The following is an 18,225-nucleotide window of genomic DNA, read 5'->3' on the forward strand; positions in this document are numbered from 1 at the left end:
TAGGGGAGGGGGAGTGCTCCTTCTATTCTCTTCTGAGTTTGTTTTCAGTCCTTTTACTGTCCAGTATCCCATATCAACTCTTTGGAATGTGTGTCCTATGTGTATTTTTCTGATAAAATGTCATGAGCTGCCCTCCGACATTCAGCATTTCCCAAACTTGGCACCAAAAGATTTTTGCCTTTGTTCACTGTAACACAGTTGTATTTTTCCTGAACTCAGATGTCTGATTCTCTTCCTCTGAGCCCAGAAAATGCATTTCCCTCACCAGTTCTACCCTGATTTTTGAGTTTGCAGGCTTGAAGTGACGTCATGGGGAACAACAAAGGAATTAGAAATCAGAAGAGAAAAAAATACAGAGACCTGTGTCTGTGTCCAATGAATTTCTACTCTGGTGGCTTTACTCAGCATTCCCTCCTGTTCCTGAAATGATTTCTTGTTTTCTCAGCCTTTCTAAACGTTCCTGGTGCCTTAAGGTCTGGTTCACTAACTCCTTTATAAGACTTTAGGATTTGCCACATGGGCTCCAAGGAGGTTAAAATTTCCCGGAGCACAAAGAACACATTTGGTTTTGTTCTTCATCATTCCCCAGCAACTAGCACTGTACCTGGCAATTGTCAGACACCTAAAAATATATGCTGAGTGAACTGATGGCTTTGAATGAATGAATAAATTTGGGTCCTTCACCCATCTCAAGCAACTGTAAATCATCAAAAAAGAGTGAAAAGGAAGAGAGTTACATTCTTCTCAAAACACACATTGTCCCATAGAATTTAGCAACTAATATATTCAATGCTCATTTTGACAGTACACAGAACCAGAAGTATTTGTTCCTACATCACTTTGACAAGAGTTCTAACTCAAATTACTAATTTGGGGAAAATAATCACAAATGACAGTGTCCACATGGCCCTCACCCAAAAAACTAAAGTGGATCATTGTGTTTCTACATTAATGAGCATTGCTAAGTTAAGCTTGAATGATAAGTTTTTCATTTTCTTTCTCTTTTACTTTTTTAAGTAGCAATATTTGTTGGCCTACATGACATTGAATTATATGGCATTCTGTGAAGAATATATATGCTGGGCTTGATAGGTAAAAAAATGTTCCCCTCCCCCAAAGATGTCTATGTCCGAATCCCCAGAATCTGTGAAGATGTTCACAGGCAAGGAGGAATTAAATTTGCCAATGACATTATGGTTGCTAATCAGCTGACTTTAAAACATAGACTATCCTGGATTGTTCAGGCAGTCCATGTAACCACTGGGGGCCTTTAAATGTGGAAGAGGGAAGCCAAAGAGTCAGTGTCTGGTGATGCACTGTGAGAAAGACTCAACCGGCCATTGCCAGCTTTGAAGGTGGGAGGGGCCACAGCCATGGATGTAGCAGCCTCTGGAAGCAGGGAAAGGAAAGAAACTGCATTCTCTCCTGGAACCTCCAGAAGGAATGCAGCCCTGCAACACCTTGATTTTAGCCCACGGAGACCCATTTCAGAATTCTGATCCCAGAACCGTGAGATAATAAATCTGTACTGTGGTAATTTGTTACAGCAGCAATAGAAAACTAAAACACTGGGGGAGGGGGAGTCTCAATAAAATAAACAAAAGGGGTACAGATGCCTTTTACAATTTATTTTTAAAAGATACAATGCCTTGGCCAATGTGGCTCAGTTGGTTGGAGCATCATCCTGGACACAGAAAGTCGCTGTGTGTGTGTGTGTGTGTGTGTGTGTGTGTGTATGCGCGCGTGCCCATCAGGGCACATATCTAGGTTGTGGGTCCTATCCCCAGTGGGGGCATGTGCAGGTGGCAACTAATCCATGTTTCTCTCATACATTCCCCCCCCTCTCTCTCTCTCTCTCTCTCTCTTTCTCTCTCTCTCCCTTCTCCTCTCTTTAAAAATCAGTAAAAACATATCCTCCAGTAAGGATTAAAAAAGTAAATAAATACAAATAAACTTAAAAAGATACAATAAAAGCATTTACTTTTCTAATTTTGTTCAGTTGTGTTTATTTTCTCTCTCCAAGCATTCCTCATTGGAGAGACTGGGGCTTAGGCTTTTACAGGATTCGACACAGAATGATACCACACAACAGAATGTGGCCAGTAAACAGTGAGCAGTTAAAAATGAGTGGGTAACGAACATGCTCAATTACTCAGTGAAGCTGAGCTAAATTGGTGATTTTTTAGGAACTTGTTGGTGATAAAGGGAAAGTTCATGACTCAGAGTGAAACGATAACATAAACAATGCTCTGGTGGTGTGGAGTCCCTACCCCTTGGAGGAAACACCCAGGTGTGCGTGGCAAGAGGCACAAGGCCGGGTGAAGTGCCCTTGACAGGGCATCCCGTTAGTTTCCAGCTCTTCCCCCACCTGGCCTTTAGCAGACCTGGTCACGGGTAACTGCCTGACAGATGTGAGCGTCTGCTCCGCTGCTCTTCCGTTCGCAGGACGTGTCCATGAACAGAGGAATATCAGAAGGCGCGCAGGCAGGGAGAGGGAAATGAGGTGATGAGCCTGGGCTATTTTAGAACTTTGGTAATTGGTGCCAGAATGGTCAAGAAGAGGCATGTATTTTATATAATACCCACACCTAAAAGAGATTATTTTCCAAAGGGAGAAAGAATTATTAGCAAATTCAGGGTTTCGTGAAAACTTGAAAAGGTTTCATTTGTCTTTCTCAAGCATTGGTTTGTGAGCCCAGGCCCTTTTTCTGCAGCTCACACAGAGCTGTGGGCATTTATCTGTTCATCACTTTAATGTTAGCGACTACTTGGGTTTGTTGAAGGTTTAACTGAATGTTCAAATGGTGCCAGGCACACGGTAAGCACTGTGTAGATGTTACTAGTCATTTTTGTTAAATCATGGGAAGCCACCTTACTTAGGACACTGATACAGAGATAGAACATGGCTCTTTCCATCTCCCCATCTCTGCAATGACACCAGAGATTAAGAAATGGTCTGGCGGCCCTAGTAGAGTTCCCGCAGCTTCCCAGCCTTGGAGGAATAAAAGGAGCTCTCAGTCGAGTTCTCATGGAGGTGGGACAGCGCCAGTGTCAGAGGAAGCATATGGCCATCCGTCCAGAGAGCCTCGCCAAGCAGTCCAGCGCGGCACTGCTGAGGTCGCATTAGGAAGCACATAGCTGTGGTGACTCTCCATGCATCTGTCCGGACATTCTGCTCCAGCCCCGATAAATGTCTGTTGATTGAAGGAGTGAATGAGCTGGGTGAGTCACACACACACACACACACACACACACACACACACAGCCTCCACGTCGCATTTCTAAAAAGAAAAGAATGAGCTTCAATCATTTTCAGAAAGCATTCCTGTGCCTTATTATTTTTTGAAAGGATCAATAATCTTTCAGAGGAAAGATTATTTAGAAATAATAGGAATTTGTGTTGATCACACAAGCAAACTAAAACAAGTCCTCTCTCAGGTGCCTTCTCCTTTAGCTTTCAGATTTTAGGGGGCGCACATGACAAGTGATATATTAGAGAAAACAGTTCTATTTTGGGTCAGTTCCCTGAGAATACTAGCAGATCTGAGGTAAAGGGGTTACTTGTAGGAAGTAGGTTGTGGTGTGGTCTCAGGTTCTGTACCCACGGGGAGTGAAGAAAGCAAGATGAGAAAGAGAGGAGGAGTTGAACTGCCTTGCAGTCATGACAAAGGCCTCTGTCAATGCCATGGAGAGAAGAGCTAAGGGGCGGTCCTTCAGAGGGGTCCCAGCTTAGGCGGGCAGTGCCTTCACATCTCCTTGCCCCACTGATCAGTCACTGGATCTGGCCGCCCCTGAGGAGGAGGGGGCATGGCCCTGAGGGAGGTGGCTCTCTTTGGTTGGGGATAGTTCCCAGAGAGGGACAAAGCCCCCTGCATTACAGGGGGAGTGAGACCCTCAGTCCTTGCATTACTTATCTGTTGCTGAGTAATAGATTACCACTCACTTGGCATTTTAAAACAACAAATATTCATTATCTTCTAGTTTTCATGGGTCTGTGGCCTGGGCCTGGCTTAATGGGGGCCTCTGGTCTGGGTCCCACAGGCTGCAATGAATATTGAGTAAGTTGTGATTTCATCCGGAATCCCGGTGATAATAATCCATTCAAGATCATTCGGTGGCAGGACTCATGTCCTATGGCCGTATGACTGTGGGCCTGGCTCTTTGCTAGCTGTTCCTAGGGGCCCCTCTCAGGTCCTAGAGGTCAGCCATAGTTCCTAGAGGTCATCCATTTTTTTCTTGCTACAGGGGCTTCTTCAACATAGCTGGTGACTTCATGATGCCTGACAGAAAGTCTGTCACCTCAGAGAGGCCCAATGCCTCTTTCAAGGGCACTCACCTGATTAACCCAGGCTCACCCTTTTGATGAACCCAAAATCAACTGATTTGGAATCTTGATTATATATCAAAATCCCTTTACTTTTGATTTCTTCTATGGGCTAGAAGCAAGTCACAGGGCCCACCCACACCCCAAGGGAGGAAATTATATAGGGCATGAACATCAGGGGGGGATCAGGGGGAACCACCTAAAGTCTGCCTGTCACAGTCCTGATGGGGAAATGTGGATGATGTGCTATACATCTATTATAGTAACTCAAAACATAAAATTTGGTAAACAAGATTCTCCTAGTGCCAAGTGGGTGAGCTGACCCATTTTGCAAGCATCTTTAACTCTTTGGGTATAACAGAGCAGTACCAAGGCCTCCATAGGAGCAGGAAAAAATACTATATAAATTTGTAGCTATCAACAAGAAAGTTGCAACGGGGATCCCATAAATGCCTGTTGACTAAAATTTGTTGAGATTGAGAGCTATGCTTTATGCTGCAAGGGAGTCATTAGTCTCTCCAATCTCCATTTCTGCTGAATGTCTAACCACTTGTAAGCGGCCAGACTGTCAGGGAAAATAGTGGCTAAGTGCTTCCTTTTCCAGAAAATGACAAGGGAACTCAGAAAAAATCTACCTTAGACTATATAAATTCACTTTTTTTTATTATTGATATATTTATTTATTTATTTATTTATTTATTTATTTATTTTAAATATATCTTTATTGATTTCAGAGAGGAAGGGAGAGGGATAAAGAGATAGAAACATCGATGAGAGAGAAACATCAATCAGCTGCCTCCTGCACACCCCCCACTGGGAATGTGCCCACAACCAAGGTACATGCTCTTGACTGGAATTGAACCTGGGACCCTTCAGTCTGCAGGCCGACGCTCCATCCACTGAGCCAAACTGGCCAGGGCCTTATTGATATTAAATTCACTTTTATTTTTTAAATGTATATGCAGGTTTCATTTAAAACTTCTACTTTTAAAAATAGAAACAGAGGAGAGGGAAATATAAAAATTGATCTGAAGATGCAAGACAGACCCAGCAGAACCCCAAACTGCCAATGAGAGTTAAGGGCCCTGCATTTTGGTGTAGAGCCGACCCCTGCCTGCAGCCTGTGTGGCCCATTGACAGACCGAAATGGAGACACTTGTTTCAAACAGGAAGGGAACTATCTTCTTAATTCTTTATGTAGCTCAGTGTCAGTTAATGTTTCAAGGTGAGTACAAAACCTTCTCACCCTCATTTTACAGAGGAGGAAACTGCCTTTGCCCCGATGTGGTTTGGAGGCATATGTGGAGAGGCCACACTGTACAGCGGGATAAGGCTCTGAGGGGAACCACGGCGCTATGGGGCAGGGAGGGCCCCCCCACTCCCAGGCCAGGGGGGGCTTCCCAAGCATAGAGTCAAGCTGACCTGATGTGCTCTCTTTCCCCCGTGGGGCCCCAGGGGAGAAGAATGCCAGCACAAAGGAAAAAGCAACAGAAGCAGAAGGGGAAGCCTGAGACTCCTACTCTGCAGTTTTGCCTGAGGCCAAACTACGTCAACTCTTGTAGGCGGAGAACCTACAAGCTGAAAAATCACTGTATGTCTCATGTGGAAGAGGATGGCTTTCGGCCAGTTCAACTCACATACAGAGATAGGAACAAGCTAGACAGACTTAGCTGAGACATCTCGCAAGAAGCCCTGCTTAGGAGCACAAGTTAGCTTCCTTCCTTATGTTGAAGGTAATTTATCCTATGCATGCTTTCTAACAGGTCAGATTTCTTCTTTGATGCATTTTGAAATATCAAGCCCAAGCCCTTCGAAGCTAAGACTTAGTAGGTCCTCTCTCCCTTGCCTCCCAATCATATTAGTCCTCCCTCTCATTAACTGTCTTCACTCCCTCACTGAAACCTGGCCCCTCTGAGAGAAAGCACACATAATTAGGGTGACCATATAATTTATCACCCGAAGTGGGGCATGTTAAAGAGTGAAAGGAGTGTGAATAGTAATTACTCCAGACAACAGGCACATGCTGAGGCCCATGATGAATTCATTCCCGTTAACACGAATAAGCTGCAAAGTGGAAGCAGAACTTTCCCAGAATTCTCAGCAGCTCCCATCTCTGGGTTGCATGCTCCTTTCCTACTGGAATTACCTCGGGGTGTCCCATCCATTGTCAAAAAGAGTGACTGTGCAGGATTCCTGATGCCCCAGATGTAAGGAAGGCACATTCCCCTTACAATGTGAAATACTGAGAGAGGAGCAGATCAACATTAAGCTTGTTAAATGCCAATATTTTAAGGAATTCAGGGATACTTGTTTTTAGAAAGCTCACATTACTCCCTCAAAAACAAACAAACAAACAAACAAACAAACACCCTCCTGCCCCAGTCAGAACTGAGAAAACAGGACTTTACAGAGTCGGCTCTGTGGCTGCTGGAGTTAGTGTGGAGGGTTTAGAAGACTGAGAACCCCGAGGTTGGCAGTGAAAACTGACACTGATGAGTCACCCATCTGTAGGAACAACACAGTCTAAAACCCTAATATATAAAAACCCAGGGTGGTAACATCCAAAATGACCGAAGGCTCAACTGCCTGGAAGTCAGTGCTGGGTTGCCGTGGAGACCCAGCACTGACTGCCCACCACTGTGGGCACCATGACCCAGCATTGACTGCCAAGGGGGCTGCGGATCAGGCCTGGAGAGAGGCCTAAGGAGAGAGAAGCAGGGTCTGATTCATAGCCTCTGTGGCAGCTGTTGATCAGCCCTTGACTCTCTCTCTCAGGGCCTGGCCAGCAGCCACGCCTCTCTTTCTCTAGGGCCTCCACTAGGGCTCTAATCAGCCCTGCCTCTCTGATTAGGCCCATTGATAGGCCTGGAGACACTGATTGGCATAGAAACTGACCAATCAGAACCAAATCTGGTTTGAGTGTGAGGAGCCTATGGCTGCCTAGGAGGCAGAGCTTTTGACACTGACTGGCATAGAAACTGACAGTCAGAACCAAATCTGGGTGAACTCCAAAGGCAGAACCTAAGGTGGGGGCTGAGGAGGGGTTTTAAGGTCAACAGCTGTTTGGTGTAAGATGTAAGAAAGCAGTTCAATTTTTTAATGACCAGTTTGGAAGTATAGTGCATATGGCTGGCTATCAGTCCAGATATAGGGATTATGTATTTTTGTCTGCCAAGAGCATCTCCTCCTGATGAAAAAGCCCCCCCCCCCAATTTAATCAATTCTATCCTATATAATCTATCTATACTACTAAAAGGATAATATGCTAATTAGACCAGATCTTCCAGGCATCTTCCAGATGTCTGACTTCTTTCTGGACAAAGCCATGGTGGTGGGGGCCAAGGCAAAGGCCATTAGGGGTGATCAGGCCAGCAGGGGAGGGCAGTTGGGGGCAAGATCAGGCCAGCAGGGGCAGGCGAGATCAGGCCAACAGGGAAGGACAGTTGGGGGCAAGATCAGGCCAGCAGGGGAGGGCAGTTGGGGGCGATCAGGCAGGCAGAGGCAGTTAGGGGCAATCAGGCCAGCAGGAGAGAGCAGTTAGGGGTGAGATTAGGCTGGCAGGGGAGGGCAGTTAGGGGTGATCAGGCAGGCAGAGGCAGTTGGGGGTGAGATCAGGCTGGCAAGGGAGAGCAGTTGGGGGTGATCAGGCAGGCAGAGGCAGATGGGGGTGAGATCAGGCTGGCAGGGGAGAGCAGTTGGGGGTGAGATCAGGCTGGCAGGGGAGGGAAGTTAGAGGAGATCAGGCAGGCAGGCAGAGGCAGTTAGGGGTGATCAGGCAGGCAGGCAGGTGAGTGGTTAGGAGCCAGCGGTCCCAGATTGTGAGAGGAATGTCCAATCACCGGTTTGGGCCTAAACCGGCGGTTGGACATCCCCCAATGGGTCCCGCTAGGAGAGGGTGCAGGCTGGGCTGAGGGAACCACCCCCGTGCATGAATTTCCTGCACCAGGCCACTAGTATGATTATAAAATGTGTGTGATTGAGGAGACCTAGGCAACATTTAAACCTAACTGGAGGACAAAGGGTATCTTCTGTGTGGAATGAAATGGATGAAAAGGAAAGTGGTAGCCCACTCAATTCAATGAATATATCGGAAGACAGACTTTCTTAACCAAAGAAGATGGTCTGCATAGTCTGAGAGAGAATCCATTGACCGTGCACCTGAGGTGCTCATCAAGGCCCAGGTGAGGGGAAGAGTAACCCTCTCAGACTGGGGCACGATGGCTACAAAAGTGGTTTTCTTTGTTAAGAAGCAAGGAAAGCCCCTTAAATTGTGACACGGCTTGAGTGAAAGGAACCACCTAAACCCTCCAAAACCCTTCTCAACAACTCATTTCCCTTTCTTCTAACTCTGTATTTATCAAGAAAACTTCTGAGTGGCCCTACATTTACACAAACATTCTCTAAGCCTCTGAATATATGAATTACTCATCAGCAGTGCTTTGTTGATGCATTTCCTCACCAACAGTCATATCCAGAATCCAGAATTCTCCTAAAACATTAGGAAGATTAAAGATGACAGTTTTAAGATCTAACAGTTTACATATAAAATATCACAGAGAAATTCTCACATTAATTTAAATTAGTAGAATGCAAAGAAAGTAGAAAAATAAACACTGAGAATGTAATGTTATCAAACTTAAAATATAAGCATTCAACCAAATTTTCTAGTTCTTGGAGAACATAATTGGTAGGGTCTGGATAATGTCCAACAAATGAGATACAGTGACAAAGACAAGATTCACAAGGCGTCAATGAAATGGTGAAATCTTCATGGTTCAAGAACTGGCTCCCAGTTTAACAGGTCTATCAACTGTATTTAAGTTGAATGGGCTCAAGGAACATCTGACTCACATTAACCAAACTTAGGGGAAAACTACATATAAGTCAAAATGATTTCTCATTGTTAAGGAGTGGTTCATCTTCCTAGTGACTAGAACTGTGTCCTGCCCTGTCTTGTCAGTCTTGTGTGAAGCCACTTTTTCTATTTTGGAATGAAGTCCAAGCATTATTGCTTCTATCCCCTAGAGAGTAACAAAGTTTAATCTCTCCTCAGGTTTAGTCTTTCAGAATTTTTTGCAACCAATTCTTGTGTACCTCCTACAGTGTTTCTTCTCCAAGCTAAATATCCTTTTTTTCAACCCTTTCTCATTTTATAGGATGTCCGGGCTTTTTCTAGATTCACTCCATTTCTCATTGTCTGTCTGAAAATGTGATTCACAGAACAAAACATGACATTCAGATGTGGTCTGACCAGTAATGAATAAAGGACAACTGCTGATCTCTTGATTGGTCCAATTAAGGTAGCTTAAATCCACATGATTCAGAACTGCCATCAAGTCAACCAAGAACTCCATCTTCTTTTGTGTGTATGTGATTTTGTTGTTGTTGTGGGAATTCAGCCTTTTTTATTTTAAAGTAATTGTAGATTTGCATGCAGTTGTAAGAAATAATAGAGTTCCTGTGTAACCTTTACCTGTTTTCCTCCAGTGGTAACTTCTTACAAAACTGTAGTGCAACATCACAACCAGGATATTGATTGATACATTAATACAGTCAGCTACAGAACATTTCCATCACCATAAGGGAACCTCATTTGCCTTCTTATAGCCACACCTATTTCCCTGTAGCCCCTATCCTCTCCTTAATCCCTGGTAACCACCAATCTTTTCTCCATTTCTATGATTTTTGTCATTTCAAGAATGTTATATAAATGAAACTAGAGGCCTGGTGCACGAATTCATGCACTGGTGGAGTCCCTCGGCCTGGCCAGTGATCAAGGCTTGTTGAGGGGCCAGCCAGCTGTGGGGAAGGGCTGGTCAGGGGGAGGGGCCATGGGAGGTTGGCCGGCTGCCCCCCCACAATTGGGGTTGATGGGGAGGCCGACTGGGTGAGGGGGGAGGCTGCGGGAGGTTGGCTGGTGGGGGGGCGGGGTAGGGGTTGTGGAAGGTTGGCTGGCTGTGGGAGGTTGGCTGTGGGAGTGCACTGACCACTAGGGGGTAGCTCTTTCATTGAGCATCTGCCCCTGGTGGTCAGTGCGCATCACAGCAGCTGGTCAACTGGTCATTCCAGTCGTTCGGTCATAAAGGTCGCTTAGGCTTTTATTATATACTAGAGGCCCGGTGCACAAAATTTGTGCACGGGGAGGGGGTGTCCCTCAGCCCAGCCTGCACCCTCTCCAATCTGGGACCCCTCAAGGGATGTCCGACTGCCCGTTTAGGCCCGATCCCAGTGGATCGGGCCTAAACGGGCAGTCGGACATCCCTGTTGGGCCTAAACGGGCAGTCGGACATCCCTCTCACAATCCAGGACTGCTGCCTTCCAACTGCTCGCCTGCTTGCCTTCCTGATTGCCCCTAACCGCTTCTGCCTGCCAGCCTGATCACCCCCTAACCACTCCCCTGCCAGCCTGATTGATGCCTAATTGCTCCCCTGCCAGCCTGGTCACCCCTAACTGCCTTCCCCTTCAGGCCTGGTTACCCCTAACTGCCCTCCTCTGCAGGCCTGGTACCCCCCAACTGCCCTCCCCTGCAGACCCAGTCACCCCTAACTTCCCTCCTCTGCCGGCCGGGTCACCCCTAACTGCCCTCCCCAACAGGCTTGATTGCCCCCAACTGCCCTCCCTTGTAGGCCTGGTCCTTCCCAACTGCCCTCCCCTGCTGGCCATCTTGTGGTGGCCATCTTGTGTCCACATGGGGGCAGCCATCTTGTGTGTTGGAGTGATGGTCAATCTGCATATTACTCTTTTATTAGATAGGATAGAGGCCTGGTGCATAGGTGGGGGCCAGCTGGTTTGCCCTGAAGGGTGTCCCAGATCAGGGTGGGGGTTCCCTTGGGGCATGGGGGGGCCTGGCGAGGAGCCTGTGGTGGTTTGCAGATTGGCCACGCCCCTTGGCGACCCAAGCAGAGGCCCTGGGATCTGGGATTTATTTATCTTCTACAATTGAAACTTTGTAGCCTGGAGCGGAGCCAAGCCTTCTGCTGGTTTGGTGGTGGCAGCCATTTCTGTTGGGATTTATTTATCTTCTATAATTGAAACTTTGTAGCCTTAAGTGGAGCCCAAAGCAGGCCAGGGCTGCAGAAGCTTGGCTTTCTCCATCGCCGCGGGCAACCCTAGCCTCCTGCTCTCTCCAGCTCCGTGGCTGCCGCCATTTCTGTTGGGATTTATTTACCTTCTATCATTGAAACTTTGTAGCATTGAGTGGAGGCCTGGGCCGGCAAGGGCAGGCGGAAAGCTTGGCTTCCTCCATTGCCAGGGAAACCCAAGCCTCCCTCCTTCTCTCTGTGGCCGCAGCCATCTTGGTTGGGTTTATTTGCATATTTGTTCCTGATTGGCTTGTGGGAGTGGCTGGTGGGTGTGGCTGGTGGGTGTAGCAGAGGTATGGTCAATTTGCATATTACTCTTTTATTAGATAGGATATTATAAGGTAGGTAGCCTTTGGGATTGATTTTTCTCACTCAGCATAGTTCTTAGGTGATTCATTTGGATGCTGTGTGCATCAATAGTTTGTTTTGTTTTTATTGCTGAGTAGTACTGCTAGTCTGGCTATATGATAGTTGTTAAACCAGTCACTTATTGAAGGACATCTGAGTTGTTTCCAGTTTGGGGCTATTAGTAATGAAATTGCTATAAACACTCACGTAGAGGTTCCTGTGAGAAAATAAGCCTACATTTTTTTAGGGTAAATGCTCAGGAGTGCAGAAGCTGGGCTGTATGGTAGTTGTTTGTTAATTTTTCAAAGAAACTGTTGAACTGGTTTCCAGAATGGTTTCCATTTATTTTTTAGATATATCTCGATTTTATTTTTTTATTTTTTAAATTAAATATATTGGAAAAAAAAAACAAGATGGTGGCATAAGGTAAACACCTGTACGTGCTGCCTCTCACAACCACACCAAAACTACAACTAAAAGACAAAACGACTATCACCCAGAACCACAGGAAAGCTGGCTGAGGAGAAGTTCTACAACTAGAAGGAAAGGAAAAAGCGCATTGAGACCAGATAGGACGTGCAGAGGTGCGGAAAAGCAGAGGTATGGAGGTGTGCGAATCGGGCTGGTCACTGGGTGTGCTATCTTTTTTCAATCAGGAAGGAGTACAAGCTCCCTACTGTTCTGAACTCCAGTTTCCAGCGAGACTCTGGGGACCCAGACTCCTACAAGGAGAAGCTGGACTGTCTAGCATTGGGTCGGAAAGTGAGGGTGGCTTTCTCGCAGAGGTGGGCGCAGGAATCATTGTTTACTGCTCTGGGGCGCGGGACACGGGGACGTGGAAACGCGGAGATGCAGAGAGGGCTGACTGGCAGCCATCGCTGTTTGCCATGCTCTAGTGATTCCCTGAGACACTGCCCCACCCAATTTACAAACCCACCCAAAATGTGCACAGCAGCTTTTGCATATGAATGGCCTGCCTTTCACAGCTTAACCTAACCAACTGCAGCTGGGTCAGACAGCTCCAAAACTTCCAAACCCCAAACAAAGAGGAGAAAAAGGGGAGAAATCTTCAGATTTCACTGTAGCTCCTGCTGGGTGGCCTCAGGCAGTAGCTGACTTGTACCTCCTTGGAGATCCAGGAGCCAGTGTACCTAGTGGTCAGTGTGAGATGACACCAGATTTCAACTCCTCACATCCATATGTGACACACTCAAGAGGCAGACTCAGTGAGCACCAAAGCCCCACTGAAGCAAGTCCTGCACCATAAGGGTGTCTCCAGCACAGTAGTTCTTCCATTATAGACACAGCTGATCCTCACAGCCAATTGGCCTGGAGGTCAATTCCTCCCAGTGTACCAACAGCAATCAAGGCTTAACTACAACAAGACTGTGCACACAGCCCACAAAGGGGTGCATCGAGAGTGTCCACCTCAGGTGATTGGGGAGGCTGAGCCACTGGGCCCTATAGGTCACCTACCACACAAAGCCACTCCATCAACACATGGAAGCAGCCAAAATGCAGAGACAAAAAAACATGTCACAAATGACAGAAATGAAGGAAAGCAAACTACTGAATATAGAGTTCAAAACCACAGTTATAAGGTTACTCAGGAATCTTCTAGAAACCTCCGAAGAACTTAGTGAGACCTTCAAGGATCTTAATGAGAATGCCAAAAAAATGGAAAAGGACCAGTCAGAAATTAAGCATACACTGTCTGAAATAAAGAATAATATACAGAAATTCAACAGTAGACTAGAGGACCCCAAGAATCAAACCAACGATTTGAAATATGAGGAAGCAAAAAACACCCAACCAGAAAAACAAAAAGAAAAAAGAATCCAAAAATATGAAGTTAGTGGAAGGAGCCTCTGGGGTAACTTCAAGCATACCAACATCCGAATTATGGGGGTGCCAGAAGAAGAGAGAGAGCAAGATATTGAAAACCTATTAGAAGAAATAATGACAGAAAACTTTCCCCACCTGGTGAAAGAAATAGACTTACAAGTCCAGGAAGTGCAGAGAACCCCAAACAAAAGGAATCCAAAGAGGACCACACCAAGACACATCATAATTAAAATGCCAAGGGCAAAAGACAAAGAGAGAATCTTGAAAGCAGCAAGAGAAAAACAGTTACCTATAAGGGAGTACCCATACAACTGTCAGCTGATTTCTCAACAGAAACTGCAGGCCAGAAGGGAGTGGCAAGAAATATTCAAAGTGATGAACAGCAAGAACCTACAACCAAGATTACTCTACCCAGCAAAGCTATCATTTAGAATTGAAGGTCAGATAAAAAGCTTCACAGATAAGAAAAAGCTAAAGGAGTTCATCACCACCAAACCAGGATTATATGAAATGCTGAAGGGTATTCTTTAAGAAGAGGAAGAAGAAGAAAAAGGTAAAGATAAAAATTATGAACAACAAAGTGACAACAAATACATATCTATCAACAAGTGAATCTAAAAATCAAGTGAATAAAAAATCTGATGAACAGCCGAAACCGGTTTGGCTCAGTGGATAGAGCGTCGGCCTGCGGACTCAAGGGTCCCAGGTTCGATTCCGGTCAAGGGCATGTACTGTGGTTGCGGGCACATCCCCAGTGGGGGGTGTGCAGGAGGCAGCTGATCGATGTTTCTCTCTCATCGATGTTTCTAGCTCTCTATCCCTCTCCCTTCCTCTCTGTAAAATATCAATAAAATATATTTCAAAAAAAAATCTGATGAACAGAATAAACTGGTGAATATAATAGAATCAGGGGCATAGAAAGGGAGTGGACTGACAATTCTCGGGGGGAATGGAGTGTGAGGAGTGCGGGAAGAGAGTGGACAAAAATCTTACACCTATGGATGAAGACAGTGGTGGGGGGTAAGGGCATGGGGTGGGGGGGGAATCAGGTGGAGGGGAGCTATGGGGGGAAAAAAGAGGAACATCTGTAATAATCTGAACAATAAAGATTTATTTAAAAAAATTAAATATATTGGGGTAACATTGGTTAATAACATTATATGTTTCCAGTTTACAACTTTATAATACAACATCTATAAACTCCATTGTGTGCTCACCATTCAAATTCTAGTCTCCTTCCATCACCATATATTTGACCCCCTTCATCTTCATCATTCTCCCATGCACCTTTCTCTCTGGTAACCACTATTCTATGACTTTGTTTGTCTGTTTTGTTTGTTGATTGGTTGCTTTTTGTTTTATATCCCACATATAAGTTAACGCATACTGTCCTAGTCAACCATTAAAAAAATAAAATATTGCCATTTGGGGCAACATGGATAGATTTTGAGAGTATCATTCTAAGTGAAATAAGTCAAATGGAAAGTTTCCACTTACTTTTGATCAAGACCCATAGTCAAGCTGTTATCCCTAGTCTGAAACCATAGTGTTTTATGTTTTTATGTGTACTTGTGTTTGTGCATTTTTGTTTTGGGGCCTAAATGCAAAATATAATATTTATCTCCCTTAAATAGTATTCTGTAAATGCCATCTCAATATTCCAAGTCTTAAGATACTTACTAATATCTAACTTCTCTCATCCAACATATTGACTATCCTTTTTGACTTCATTTTATCTGTACATTTTATAACTGTATTTGTTGAAACTTCAGTCAGAACTTGAAAAAAAAATTGAATAGGACAACACCCTAAAATATAGCATGAAGACAAACCCTCAAACTGTAATTGCAGCTGACTTACACTTTCCTTTCTGTCTATAATGATAATGTCAGCAAATTTTCCAAAGGATTTGTGAAATTCAGATTCCTATGCACATCGTATTTTCAGCCCGAACAATCTAAGTACATCATTTTAAGAAAGAAAAATTCAAGTTTCCAGGTCACATGATTTCACTGTAAATACACTTTAGTTATTATTAATAGACATGTTCTTTTCTCAATTAATGGAGACGGAAAATTTTAATAAAATAACTTTCTACATGATAGCTTGTTCTTTTAACCAAAGGCTGCATTACTAATTTAGGGCACCAAGATTTTGGAAAGATGATGACAGTGGTTGGTGGTGGTGGTGGTGGTGGTGATGGTAGTAGTGGTGATGGTAGTAATGGTGAGGGTGGTGGTAGTGATTACAGCTACCAGAGGTAGCATGTTTACTTGGTGCCAAACGCTTCTGAGGACTATGAGATTCTGTGTCATTGTTATAACTATCTGTTTTTCAAATAATTATAGCATTCATAGGGATTGGCAAAATTGGTGTTCTTTTTAGATACATTGTACAGCTGCCAGACACTATAATTTCAAACCTTACTTGGGATGGTGTCTGAATTCTTAGTGGAAAGAAAGTTAGGTACTATGAAAAATCAAAGCCAAAGAAAAATTTTGTTTAATTATCTAATTATTTTAGGCATAATAAGACTTGAAACGTGATTACCTTAATTTTAATCACTATGTATTATAGTCTTGGATCAGTTTTATGTCTCTGCACTTTTCTGTTTTGGCTAACAAAACATTACAATTTCAAATAATTAAAATCAAAAGGTCAGTAAAGAGGTAAAATATTTTATTTATTTTATTATTTTGTTGGAAGCCACCCATTACCTTCACTAGCAGAGAGGTGTGGACAAGGAACCCAGAAGGCTGGTCAACCTTGAAGCTCTGAAAGGTCAGAGCCAACCACCCACTGTCTAGTTGAGACAAAGGGAGCTAAGCAAATTCCACCTTTTAGTTTTATGTAAATTCTTGCTGATTGGCTATTATTGGAATTGCCTGCCTAAAGGCTATGGGTGTATCCCATAGTCTTAATAAAAGGGATCGCTAGACCGGAGCAGAGCTGAGTCCTTCCCCTTGAGTTGGGTTCCTGCCTGGCCCCCAATATTCCCAAATTTATACTTTCTTGTCTAGTCTCTCTCATTTGTGTGAACCTGAACCCTGAACCATGCAGGACGTGAAAGGGGTTCACTACATTATTTACTTATTTATTTTTCTTCTAATTCTCAAGAAAATATTGGTTTAGTGATAAATGATACAACAAAGAAATATGCAATTTAAAGAAATAATTATAGAATGCCAAGAGAGAATAAGATATAATTCAATTTATAATATGTTAAGTGAACAGAGGGAAACAGAAGCTATATCATACTTTGAAGATTCATAATAATAATTATGCTAATTTAATTGTTTTATTCATAGAAAGCAAGAAAAGGTAATAAAAACTTTTAGAATGTTGAAAACCAGCCTGCCCTAAGAATATTTCGGTACCAATTTAAACAGCCAGGGAGGTGAAACCTGCACTATACTAGAAGAGAGAAGCAATAAAAAGCAATATATTCTACTCACATAGAGGCTTATAACCTCAGTTATAGGCAAGAGCCCGTTCCGTCTCACACGGTAATTATATTCCAGAGACAGATCCCTTGATCCCAAAATGGGATTTCTTGAAAAACAAATCAGATCTTGAAGAAAGTCTTGGTTGAAACATGCATTTACTTTATTAAGTCCAAAGACTATTACGTTGCCACTATATAGACTAAACCAATTATTACACAGGAAGCATTGTGCTGTTTTTTCATATGTACTCTCAAAGCAATTGAAACCAATAAGTCTGTTTGAGCATAACACTGAGATACCAAGAGGGAAGGGGGACTAGTGTTTGAGAGCCTGGATGTTGTTAAGATGACAAGGCTCTGCTAGTTGATTTATTATCACACTGAAGAACAGTTCCTAGTCATGTGACTGTAGGTAAGTTCCACTTAGCATCTCTGAGACTCAGTTTCCTATAAAAATGGCAAATAAAATATCTGCCTTGTCATGTATATGGAAGGAAAAAGCTACTATTCTAGCGTCTTGTATAGTAAATAAAGTGCAAGTTTAATGCTACAGTTCTGTAGCATTAAGTACATTCACAATGTTATGCAACCATCATCACCATCCATCTCTAGAACTTTTTCATCTTCCCAAACTGAAGCTTCACCTACTAAACAGTAGCCTCTCATTCTTCCCTCCTCCCATTTCTTGGCAACCACTATTCTACTTGCTGTATCTATGAATTTAACTACTCTAGGTACCTCATACAAGTGAAATGAGGGAGTATTTGTTTTGTGACTGCCTTATTTCACTTAGGACAGTGGTTGGCAAACTGCGGCTCGTGAGCCACATGTGGCTCTTTGGCCCCTTGAGTGTGGATCTTCCACAAAATACCACGTGCAGGCACGCACGTACAGTGCGATTGAAACTTTGTGGCCCATGCACAGAAGTCGGTTTTTGGCTCTCAAAAGAAATTTCAATCATTGTACTGTTGATATTTGGCTCTGTTGACTAATGAGTTTGACGACCACTGACTTAGGATAATGACCTAAAGGTTTATTCATGTTGTAGTACATGACAAGATTTCATTTCTTTTTTTTAAAAAAAAAAAATCTTTATTGATTACAGTATTACATATGTCTCCTTTTTCCCCCATTGACCTCTCCCCGGCCTCTCCCACCCCCCCAGCACATGCCCTCACCCC

The sequence above is a fragment of the Plecotus auritus genome, assembly GCF_963455305.1.
Source record: "Plecotus auritus genome assembly, chromosome: 2".
NCBI lineage: Eukaryota > Metazoa > Chordata > Mammalia > Chiroptera > Vespertilionidae > Plecotus > Plecotus auritus.